This window comes from Bufo gargarizans, chromosome 5 (assembly GCF_014858855.1).
Source record: "Bufo gargarizans isolate SCDJY-AF-19 chromosome 5, ASM1485885v1, whole genome shotgun sequence".
Taxonomy (NCBI): domain Eukaryota; kingdom Metazoa; phylum Chordata; class Amphibia; order Anura; family Bufonidae; genus Bufo; species Bufo gargarizans.
The window spans coordinates 404,740,797-404,750,397 of NC_058084.1; the positions used below are offsets into that span (position 1 = coordinate 404,740,797).

General features: G+C 48.1%; 1 pseudogene; it reads right to left on the reverse strand.

The window, feature by feature from the left end:
- LOC122939478 overlaps positions 1–9,195 on the reverse strand; it is a 73,781-nt pseudogene extending 64,586 nt beyond the window's left edge.
- Between the last annotated feature and the right edge of the window lie 406 nt (positions 9,196–9,601).

Genomic DNA, 9,601 nt, shown 5'->3' on the forward strand with positions numbered 1-9,601 from the left:
AGCAGAGAATGAGGCTTCACGTCACCCACCACTGCAACAGTCCATTGGCATATATTTAGGCCCAGCACCCAGGCAGAGGAGGGAGGTCCCGTAACAGAGAATCTGTCTTCATGTCAGCAGAGAATTAGTCTGCATGTCATAGCAGAGAATGAGGCTTCACGTCAGCCACCACTGCAACAGTCCATTGGCATATATTTAGGCCCAGCACCCAGGCAGAGGAGGGAGGTCCCGTAACAGAGAATCTGTGTTCATGTCAGCAGAGAATTAGTCTGCATGTCATAGCAGAGAATGAGGCTTCACGTCAGCCACCACTGCAACAGTCCATTGGCATATATTTAGGCCCAGCACACACACAGGCAGAGGAGAGAGGTCCCGTAACAGACAATCTGGCTTCATGTCAGCAGAGAATTAGTCTGCATGTCATAGCAGAGAATGAGGCTTCACGTCAGCCACCACTGCAACAGTCCATTGGCATATATTTAGGCCCAGCACACACACAGGCAGAGGAGAGAGGTCCCGTAACAGAGAATCTGTCTTCATGTCAGCAGAGAATTAGTCTGCATGTCATAGCAGAGAATGAGGCTTCACGTCAGCCACCACTGCAACAGTCCATTGGCATATATTTAGGCCCAGCACACACACAGGCAGAGGAGAGAGGTCCCGTAACAGACAATCTGGCTTCATGTCAGCAGAGAATTAGTCTGCATGTCATAGCAGAGAATGAGGCTTCACGTCAGCCACCACTGCAACAGTCCATTGGCATATATTTAGGCCCAGCACACACACAGGCAGAGGAGAGAGGTCCCGTAACAGAGAATCTGTCTTCATGTCAGCAGAGAATTAGTCTGCATGTCATAGCAGAGAATCAGGCTTCACGTCACCCACCACTGCAACAGTCCATTGGCATATATTTAGGCCCAGCACCCAGGCAGAGGAGGGAGGTCCCGTAACAGAGAATCTGTCTTCATGTCAGCAGAGAATTAGTCTGCATGTCATAGCAGAGAATGAGGCTTCACGTCACCCACCACTGCAACAGTCCATTGGCATATATTTAGGCCTAGCACACAGGCAGAGGAGAGGTTCATTCAACTTTGGGTAGCCTCGCAATATAATGGTAAAATGAAAATAAAAATAGGATTGAATGAGGAAGTGCCCTGGAGTCCAATAATATATGGTTATGGGGAGGTAGTTAATGTCTAATCTGGACAAGGGACGGACAGGTCCTGTGGGATCCATGCCTGGTTCATTTTTATGAACGTCAGCTTGTCCACATTGGCTGTAGACAGGCGGCTGCGTTTGTCTGTAATGACGCCCCCTGCCGTGCTGAATACACGTTCAGACAAAACGCTGGCTGCCGGGCAGGCCAGCACCTCCAAGGCATAAAAGGCTAGCTCTGGCCACGTGGACAATTTAGAGACCCAGAAGTTGAATGGGGCCGAACCATCAGTCAGTACGTGGAGGGGTGTGCACACGTACTGTTCCACCATGTTAGTGAAATGTTGCCTCCTGCTAACACGTTGCGTATCAGGTGGTGGTGCAGTTAGCTGTGGCGTGTTGACAAAAGTTTTCCACATCTCTGCCATGCTAACCCTGCCCTCAGAGGAGCTGGCCGTGACACAGCTGCCTTGGCGACCTCTTGCTCCTCCTCTGCCTTGGCCTTGGGCTTCCACTTGTTCCCCTGTGACATTTGGGAATGCTCTCAGTAGCGCGTCTACCAACGTGCGCTTGTACTCGCGCATCTTCCTATCACGCTCCAGTGCAGGAAGTAAGGTGGGCACATTGTCTTTGTAGTGTGGATCCAGCAGGGTGGCAACCCAGTAGTCCGCACAGGTTAAAATGTGGGCAACTCTGCTGTCGTTGCGCAGGCACTGCAGCATGTAGTCGCTCATGTGTGCCAGGCTGCCCAGGGGTAAGGACAAGCTGTCCTCTGTGGGAGGCGTATCGTCATCGTCCTGCCTTTCCCCCCAGCCACGCACCAGTGATGGACCCGAGCTGCGTTGGGTGCCACCCCGCTGTGACCATGCTTCATCCTCATCCTCCTCCACCTCCTCCTCATCCTCGTCCTCCTCGTCCTCCAGTAGTGGGCCCTGGCTGGCCACATTTGTACCTGGCCTCTGCTGTTGCCAAAAACCTCCCTCTGAGTCACTTCGAAGAGACTGGCCTGAAAGTGCTAAAAATGACCCCTCTTCCTCCTCCTCCTCCTCCTCCTGGGCCACCTCCTCTTCCATCATCGCCCTAAGTGTTTTCTCAAGGAGACATAGAAGTGGTATTGTAACGCTGATAACGGTGTCATCGCCACTGGCCATGTTGGTGGAGTACTCGAAACAGCGCAACAGGGCACACAGGTCTCGCATGGAGGCCCAGTCATTGGTGGTGAAGTGGTGCTGTTCTGTAGTGCGACTGACCCGTGCGTGCTGCAGCTGAAACTCCACTATGGCCTGCTGCTGATCGCACAGTCTGTCCAGCATGTGCAAGGTGGAGTTCCACCTGGTGGGCACGTCGCATATGAGGCGGTGAGCGGGAAGGCCGAAGTTACGCTGTAGCGCAGACAGGCGAGCAGCAGCAGGATGTGAACGCCGGAAGCGCGAACAGACGGCCCGCACTTTATGCAGCAGCTCTGACATGTCGGGGTAGTTGTGAATGAACTTCTGCACCACCAAATTCAGCACATGCGCCAAGCAAGGGATGTGCGTCAAATTGGCTAGTCCCAGAGCTGCAACGAGATTTCGCCCATTATCACACACCACCAGGCCGGGCTTGAGGCTCACCGGCAGCAACCACTCGTCGGTCTGTTGTTCTATACCCCGCCACAACTCCTGTGCGGTGTGGGGCCTGTCCCCCAAACATATGAGTTTCAGAATGGCCTGCTGACGTTTACCCCGGGCTGTGCTGAAGTTGGTGGTGAAGGTGTGTGGCTGACTGGATGAGCAGGTGGAAGAAGAGGAGGAGGAAGCCGAGAAGGAGGAGGTGGCAACAGGAGGCAAAGAATGTTGCCCTGCGATCCTTGGCGGCGGAAGGACGTGCGCCAAACAGCTCTCCGCCTGGGGCCCAGCTGCCACTACATTTACCCAGTGTGCAGTTAGGGAGATATAGCGTCCCTGGCCGTGCTTACTGGTCCACGTATCTGTGGTTAGGTGGACCTTGCCACAGATGGCGTTGCGCAGTGCACACTTGATTTTATGGGATACTTGGTTGTGCAGGGAAGGCACGGCTCTCTTGGAGAAGTAGTGCCGGCTGGGAACAACATACTGTGGGACAGCAAGCGACATGAGCTGTTTGAAGCTGTCTGTGTCCACCAGCCTAAATGACAGCATTTCATAGGCCAGTAGTTTAGAAATGCTGGCATTCAGGGCCAGGGATCGAGGGTGGCTAGGTGGGAATTTACGCTTTCTATCAAATGTTTGTGAGATGGAGAGCTGAACGCTGGCGTGTGACATGGTTGAGACGCTTGGTGACGGAGGTGGTGGTGGTGGTGTTGGTGGTACATCCCCTGTTTGCTGGGCGGCAGGTGCCAACGTTCCTCCAGAGGCGGAGGAAGAGGCCGAGGCGGCAGCAGCAGAATAGGCCGAGGCGGCAGCAGCAGAAGAGGTAGCAGGGGGAGCCTGAGTGACTTCCTTGGTTTTAAGGTGTTTACTCCACTGCAGTTCATGCTTTGCATGCAGGTGCCTGGTCATGCAGGTTGTGCTCAGGTTCAGAACGTTAATGCCTCGCTTCAGGCTCTGATGGCACAGCGTGCAAACCACTCGGGTCTTGTCGTCAGCACATTGTTTGAAGAAGTGCCATGCCAGGGAACTACACAGTAGCGGGTGTGTGTGAAGTTATTCTGAATGACCCAATGTGCACCTTGAATATTATATACCCTTTTAGGGATAGATTTCAAATAGCTCTGATATAGCAGAAACCACTAAATTATGAAATTGCTAAATTGGGAATTGTATTTCAACCCAGAACAAGAAATGTGCTTGAACGGACACTAAATAACTCGCCCAGCTACAGCACTAAGGACAGATTTAGCGGGATATAAATTTGAGGCCTAGTATTTAGGCGCTGGGTGACAGGTATGGGTTTAGTGCCAGAATTAGACTTGGAAATACACAGTAGCGGGTGTGTGTGAAGTTATTCTGAATGACCCAATGTGCACCTTGAATATTATATACCCTTTTAGGGATAGATTTCAAATAGCTCTGATATAGCAGAAACCACTAAATTATGAAATTGCTAAATTGGGAATTGTATTTCAACCCAGAACAAGAAATGTGCTTGAACGGACACTAAATAACTCGCCCAGCTACAGCACTAAGGACAGATTTAGCGGGATATAAATTTGAGGCCTAGTATTTAGGCGCTGGGTGACAGGTATGGGTTTAGTGCCAGAATTAGACTTGGAAATACACAGTAGCGGGTGTGTGTGAAGTTATTCTGAATGACCCAATGTGCACCTTGAATATTATATACCCTTTTAGGGATAGATTTCAAATAGCTCTGATATAGCAGAAACCACTAAATTATGAAATTGCTAAATTGGGAATTGTATTTCAACCCAGAACAAGAAATGTGCTTGAACGGACACTAAATAACTCGCCCAGCTACAGCACTAGGGACAGATTTAGCTGGATATAAATTTGAGGCCTAGTATTTAGGCGCTGGGTGACAGGTATGGGTTTAGTGCCAGAATTAGACTTGGAAATACACAGTAGCGGGTGTGTGTGAAGTTATTCTGAATGACCCAATGTGCACCTTGAATATTATATACCCTTTTAGGGATAGATTTCAAATAGCTCTGATATAGCAGAAACCACTAAATTATGAAATTGCTAAATTGGGAATTGTATTTCAACCCAGAACAAGAAATGTGCTTGAACGGACACTAAATAACTCGCCCAGCTACAGCACTAAGGACAGATTTAGCGGGATATAAATTTGAGGCCTAGTATTTAGGCGCTGGGTGACCGGTATGGATTTAGTGACAGAATTAGACTGGGATATGGCCAAAAAATAAACAGACTATTGCTGGTTAAATGCACTTGGTGTGACAGCTTCACCCTGATGTAGGCTTTAGCCAAAAAACAACCACACCATTGAGGGTTAAATGCACTTGGTGACAGGCGCAGCTTGCCCCTGATTTAGTATATGGCCAAAAAATGAACAGACTATTGCTGGTTAAATGCACTTGGTGTGACAGCTTCACCCTGATGTAGGCTTTAGCCAAAAAACAACCACACCATTGAGGGTTAAATGCACTTGGTGACAGGCGCAGCTTGCCCCTGATTTTGTATATGGCCAAAAAATGAACAGACTATTGCTGGTTAAATGCACTTAGTGTGACAGCTTCACCCTGATGTAGGCTTTAGCCAAAAAACAACCACACCATTGAGGGTTAAATGCACTTGGTCGCAGCTTGTGCTGGCGCACCACAAGACACAAAATGGCCGCCGATCACCCCAGAAAAATGTGACTGACAAACGGTCTGGGCAGCCTAAAAACAGTGAGCAATTGAGGATCAGCAGCTCAATGATCCACAGCTGCAGATCGATCAGTTAATCAAGTCCTTTGGAGGAGTTAATCTGCCTAATCTCGCCCTACTGTCGCAGCCGCAACCTCTCCCTACGCTAATCAGAGCAGAGTGACGGGCGGCGCTATGTGACTCCAGCTTAAATAGAGGCTGGGTCACATGGTGCTCTGGCCAATCACAGCCATGCCAATAGTAGGCATGGCTGTGATGGCCTCTTGGGGCAAGTAGTATGACGCTTGTTGATTGGCTGCTTTGCAGCCTTTCAAAAAGCGCCAAGAAAGCGTCACAAAAGCGCGAAGAAAGCGACGAACACCGAACCCGAACCCGGACTTTTACGAAAATGTCCGGGTTCGGGTCCGTGTCACGGACACCCCAAAATTCGGTACGAACCCGAACTATACAGTTCGAGTTCGCTCATCCCTAGTCAGTAGGTGATAAAGACTTCCCAGAAAAAGGTGTCAAGACAGCATTGTATGTGGCAGACAATAGATGTCTAACCCCCCACCTCTATTCAAGCTTGGCTTCTCCATTTTTACGTAGATGGCCTCCTTCACGCCTCGTTTGTACCAATCGGCCTCCTTATCCAAAACACATACTTGACTGTCTTCAAGGGTGTGACCTGTTCCTTTTAGATGTAAGTACACGGCTGAATCTTGACCAGAGGTTTTGGCTCTTCTATGCTGAGCCATACGCTGATGTAGTTGTTGTTTTATTTCGCCGATATACAGTTCTGAGCATTCCTCATTGCACTGGACTGCATACACAATGTTGTCCATCTTGTGTTTAGGTGTTGGGTCTTTGGGGTGAACCAGTTGTTGCCTCAGTGTGTTGCTGGGTTTAAAGCAAACAGGAATGTGATGCTTATTAAAAATCCTTTTGAGTTTCTCAGACACCCCAGCTACATATGGGATAACCATATTCTTGCGTCTGTCATGCTTCTTGCCCTCACTGGTAGTCTTGGTGGTCTTTCTTCTCCTTCCTTCTGTTTTGACAACGGCCCAAACTGGCTACCCACAAGTTTTAAGTGCCCCTCTGAGGTGTTTGAGTTCCTTCGCCTTGGCCTCTGTGCTGGTGGGGATTTTCTCTGCCAGGTGGTGTAGAGTCTGGATGACTCGCAGTTTGTGGTCTAGAGGATGGTGGGAATCAAATAGCAGGTACTGGTCTGTGCGTGTTGGTTTTCGATAGACCTCTATTCCCAACTTCCTTCCCTCTTCCACTGTTATAAGACAGTCCAGAAATGCCAGTTTGTTGTTCTGCATATCTTCCCGCGTGAAATTGATGTTATGATCCACTGAGTTGATGTGGTCGGTGAAAGCCTGTAACTCTTGTTTATGAATTTTAACCCAAGTGTCATCCACATATCTGCACCAATGACTCGGTGTAATTCCCTTGAAAGTGGTCAGGGCTTTCCTTTCTACTTCCTCCATATACAGGTTCGCTACAATAGGCGAGACTGGCGATCCCATAGCACAGCCATGTTTTTGCTTGTAGAACTTGTCCTTATACTTGAAGTAGGTGGTACTCAGACAAAGGTCCAGTAAGGCACACACTTGGTCTGGGCTAAGTTCTGTCCTGCATCCTAAGGTGTTGTCCTACTGTTTCCTGACTGTTTCAATTGCCTCTGTAGTGGGTATGCAGGTGAAGAGGGATGTAACATCATAGGAGACCATAGTTTCTTCTGTGCCCAATACCAAGTTCTGGATTTTGGTAGTGAAATCTTCAGAGTTCTGTATGTGATGTTGTGTGTTTCCAACAAAGGGCGCTAGGATTCTGGCTAAGTATTTGGCCACATTGTAGGTCACAGAGTTGAAGCTGCTGACAATTGGCCTGAGAGGGGTCCCGTCCTTATGTATCTTAGGAAGTCCATAAATACATGGAGGGGCTTCCCCAGGGTAGAGGCGATGATACATGGCCCGATCAATGATTTTGTCCTTTTCTAGTTGTTATAGTAGTTCTATAACCTTCTTCTTGTAGCCACTGGTTGGGTCTCGTCTTAGGGCCTCATATGTGTTGTTATCATCTAGGAGTGTGGTCACCTTGGCATCGTAGTCAGGCGTATTAAGTACAACTGTGCAACTTCCTTTATCCGCAGGCAGGATGGTGATGTTTGTGTCTTTCTTCAGGGATGTAACCGCCTTCTTTTCTTCTCTAGTCAAGTTTGAAGGAGGTGGTTTGGCACTGGCCAGAGCTGCAGACACTTTAAGGCGAAGTTCAGCCTCACCCTCGGGTACTGTGTTGCTGTGGATTGATGCTTCAGTGGCTGAAATAATATATCAACTATTGGTATGGTTCTTGGTGTGATTGCGAAATTCAACCCTTTCGCAAGGACATCCATCTCAGGCTGGGTGAGAACCCTGTTTGAAAGATTCTGCACCCATTTCTCTTTGTTTTGCACTGTCCTTGTTTCCTCCTTTCGCCTCCATGTCAGTTCCTCACTGGTATGGCTGTTTGCAGTTCGGGATAACAAAATGCAGAACTTGTTCTTCTGCCTCTCCTTGCTCTTAGTGTGCTGAGCTAGCTGTGCATGTACTGTGAAATCTGCTACTTTCCTCCACATTTCAGCGAATAGCTGCAAAATCAGGTCCTCTTCCAGGTGACTGATAGTTTGTTTCAAGGCTTCAATTGTGAAATGGGTCTGTCGTACCCGTTCATTTAGTAGTTTCTTCCGGGCTTTCTGTAGAATCATCTTAGCTCTGTGACCCTTCACCGTGGAGTCCAAACTGATGCTGCATGGTACCAGCCCCTGTTTTCGGCATCTGAGGTTGAAGCGCAGGTTGTTTCTATAGTCTGCCATTTCTTGACACCTTTTTCTGGGAAGTCTTTATCACCTACTGACTCCAATTAGGATAATGGAATCAACACCTTTGACCCAATGCTGGGTATAATTACCAGATGTGGATTCAGTTACATATTTATTCCCAGAATTTTGTACAATCACTCAAAATTGAGAAAGCTCGTTGGAAGAACGAGTGAAACATTTTCAAGAAATCTACAGTACGTCCAGTTGCCTTGATTTATTCTTTACAGATATATACCATGACCTGGATAAATGAGAACCTTCACAGACATATTCAACTACAGACTGTCAGCTTTAATTTGAGGGGATTTACATCCAAATCAGGTGAACGGTGTAGGAATTACAACGGTTTGCATATGTGCCTCCCACAAAAGTAATGGGACAATTGGATTCTCAGCTGTTCTATGGCCAGGTGTGTGTTATTCCCTCATTATCCCAATTACAATGAGCAGATAAAAGGTCCAGTGTGTTTATTTCAAGTGTACTATTTGCATTTGTAAGCTTACAGTCTGCAGTTAAAGCAAATCTTAATCATTTCATTTCAAATCCATTCTGGTGGTGTATAGAGCCAAAAATTAGAATTGTGTCAATGTCCCAATATTTATGGACCTGACTGTACATAACAGTAATTCTGATGGTAGAAAGTCTTTAAGCACTCGTACACCACCAAGCACACCCTTTTTGAGTTGCAGCGGCAGAACGGCATCCCCAACATAGTCTGATATGCAACGTTTCCACCCGTTGAAATTCCACCCTCCATATGTTGGACCGACTATACTAACAGAGAAAGGCGATAAATGGTCTCTTGATGATCCAAGCGGACAGGAGTACTCGCCTGTGTAACTTTAATCTCAGCCAGTAGCAGCTCATGCGTTACACCAGTCATTTGCTCAGGCCCCTTTGAGGAGGCCACATTATTTGTCAGTCACCAGGACTACGGGATGAATAACGTCATTCAACTGCTTCATGTCCTGGAACAGATGCTGGTTAATCTCGCTGGTCAGTGGGCTGGAGACATGATGCCTAGCTATCACGGCCACATGAGCCCTGTGGGAGCTGAACTGGAGGAGAAGGAGGACATTGGAGCATAAGCAATGTGTAGCAAAATTGGTGGTTTTTATACACAGGTGACAGGAGAGGAGGAGAATGATCAGCCAGAGGAGCTACAGACCGATGAGAAAGACGAGACAGATGACCCAGACACACCGTGGCACTATGCAGTGGAGATGGAGGCAGGGAGTCCCTCTGAGTTACTTGCACAAATGGCCCTTTGCATGCTCACTTGCTTGTGT